Source organism: Apis dorsata, unplaced genomic scaffold, assembly GCF_000469605.1.
Source record: "Apis dorsata unplaced genomic scaffold, Apis dorsata 1.3 scaffold_174, whole genome shotgun sequence".
NCBI classification, from domain to species: Eukaryota; Metazoa; Arthropoda; class Insecta; order Hymenoptera; family Apidae; genus Apis; species Apis dorsata.
In genome coordinates this window covers 706,909-709,528 of record NW_006263462.1, presented here as the reverse complement: position 1 = coordinate 709,528, position 2,620 = coordinate 706,909, and the positions used below count along the sequence as shown (strand labels likewise).

General features: G+C 39.4%; 1 non-coding gene across 1 annotated transcript; it reads right to left on the bottom strand.

Moving 5' to 3' along the window:
* Window positions 1-1,357: 1,357 nt before the first annotated feature.
* On the bottom strand, window positions 1,358-1,429 carry Trnah-gug. The gene has a single exon. It is a non-coding gene; the product is annotated as a tRNA-His (tRNA).
* Window positions 1,430-2,620: the final 1,191 nt, after the last annotated feature.

The following is a 2,620-nucleotide window of genomic DNA, read 5'->3' as shown; positions in this document are numbered from 1 at the left end:
GGGGGGGGGGGGGGGCGTTGTTGATGCTTACGTCACAGGCGTAACAAGGAGAAACGGATCCTTGGACTTTTTCGTGGAGAAAAAAAAAATACTTCGCGGAAATAATTCGCTCGCGTTTATTAATTTCTGCGGGATTGAATCGATAATTCATTAGAGTTCTAAAACTCGTATTTTGAAAAATCAAGATATAATGATATTATTACGATTATTTTTTTCCCCTTTATTTCAATATGAATTCGGATTTGTGACAACTTATAAAGACTTCATTCAATCTCTTTTTCAATTTTCTTTTCATATCAAATTCTTCCAATTCCTTCTCATATATCTATTTCATCTCGAATCTTTCTCCATTTTCAGACTGATCTAACCCTTATTTTTCAAGACTCTCATAACCACTTCATATCGAAGTTTTCCAATACAATTCCTTCTCACATATTTCATCTCGAATCTTTTCGATTTTCAAATCCTTGTTTCCCCTCGCCTCCAGCTCGACTGCTTCGACTTCCTCCAAACATCGTCTCGCGCACCTTCGTTCCTCGAACATTTCCCCTCGAGGAGAAAATCTTATCCCTTTCATTTCAAAACGAACCGCGTCCATTCGTCCGACGATTGATCCCGCGACACGTGGCCATCGATCTATCCCTATATTATTACGTAACAATAAACGGGATCACGTATCGGTTTCCAACCGCGTTTCTCGCTATCGAGAGAGAATTGTTATCTTCGGTGCGTTGGGCATGGCCTATATTTTCCTCCAAGGCCGAATCACGAATCTCCCCCCTCCCCCCTCTCTTCCCTTGTCCAAATCCGTTGCGCAATCGTATCTACGAATCTCGATGACGACCGGCTTGAACCGGCTGAAATCGGACGAGACGAGCTCGATTCGATCCAATGACGAATCGCCACCGGGATTTCTCGATTCCTCGAATTTCCGATTTTTCAGAAATCTCGATTATTAACCGATTCCTTCGTATGAGAATAAATGAATTCTCGTTGGAATTGGATGGAACGTGCCACTAGGATTTTTGAAATCTTGAGATTTAATTTAATTGGAACGATCGAAAAAATCGATCTTATGGAATTCTTATGGAAATGAAAATTCTCTCCCCGAATTCGAAACTCGATTAATTATTTCGTATGAGAATAATGAATTCTCGTCGGAATTGGATGGAACGTATATTTATACCACGTATAAATTACACAAATTATACGAATTATTCCAAATAATTATTTTAACGTCAATATTTAATATAAGTCACGTATTTGGAACCTCGTAATAAATATCCTTTCATTTTTCGAATTCGACGAGAAAAAAACAAAAAAAAAGTACTATTAAAATAATACACGCAACAAACACTGCCGTGACCAGGATTCGAACCTGGGTTACTACGGCCACAACGTAGGGTCCTAACCACTAGACGATCACGGCCAACGTGCACGCCTTCGATCAATTCGTTTCCATCTTCGCGCATCTTCCAACAAAAGAAAGAAAGAAAGAAAGAAAAAAAAAAACAAAACCTCGAAAAATCTTTCGAAACGAAAAATATTTCCTTGATAATCCTTTATAATCGATAGAAAAAAAAAAAAAAACAAAACCTCGAAAAATCTTTCGAAACGAAAAATATTTCCTTGATAATCCTTTATAATCGATAGAAAAAAAAAAAAAAATATCGCCATTTATTTACCGATTATTTACCCGCAACTAAATCGTGGATCTATCGTAACTGGAACGCGGCGCTTCTCTTACGCCTTATTTCGCTCGTAAATCGTTTCGTTAAATCGGATTCGAATTACCCGCGGGTTTTGCATTTCGCGGTTTTAGTGTGTCACGTGAAAGTTCCGCAGAGGATCGCCTCTCCCTCCCCCCTCCTCTAACGGTTTCGAATCGAGGCGAAATGAGGCTACCGGCCGCGGAAAAATCGGCCTCGCCTTAGAAAGTTGACCGCCGCCAACTTAGTCCCGATAACTAACCCAACTCCTCTCCCCTCCCCTCCCCTCCCCACCCATCTTTTCCATCCGTCTTAATTCATCGTACCGTTGGACAGTTAAGTGTCTCGCTTATTTTCTATTTAATACTCCATAATCGTTTCGACGGATAGAGTCGAGCGACGAAGCTTGTCGAGAATCCATAAAATGAGTCACCGAATACTTGGAGAAAAAAGTGCGGCCTAAAAAACACACGGGATCCGAACGAAATATATATATATATATAAATAGAACAAAATTATAACTGAAATATTTGAAATGGAGAAAGAGATCGTATGGAAAGACCGTATAACGAAAAAATAATAAGGGAAGACTGGAAATGGGAACAAAAAGATTCTGTAATAACGAATACGCGGAGGAGGACGAGTTTTGTCTGTTGAGAAGAAGGAAACGAGTGTACGTTCGCACATAGATCAACTAAATGTCCGTCGAACATTTAATCTTCCGAACAATCTACCAAATATAATTTTATTTCGTAACGAATTAGAAACGAATAGCTCAAAAACGACATTCAAGAGACCTGAGAAAATGCAAAGCTCGATTGATTTTTCAGATGTCGCTCCAATAACCTCTTAAAATTTGACGCGACGTAAAATGTAAAAGATTCTCCGCGGTACACGTTGGACGACAACGC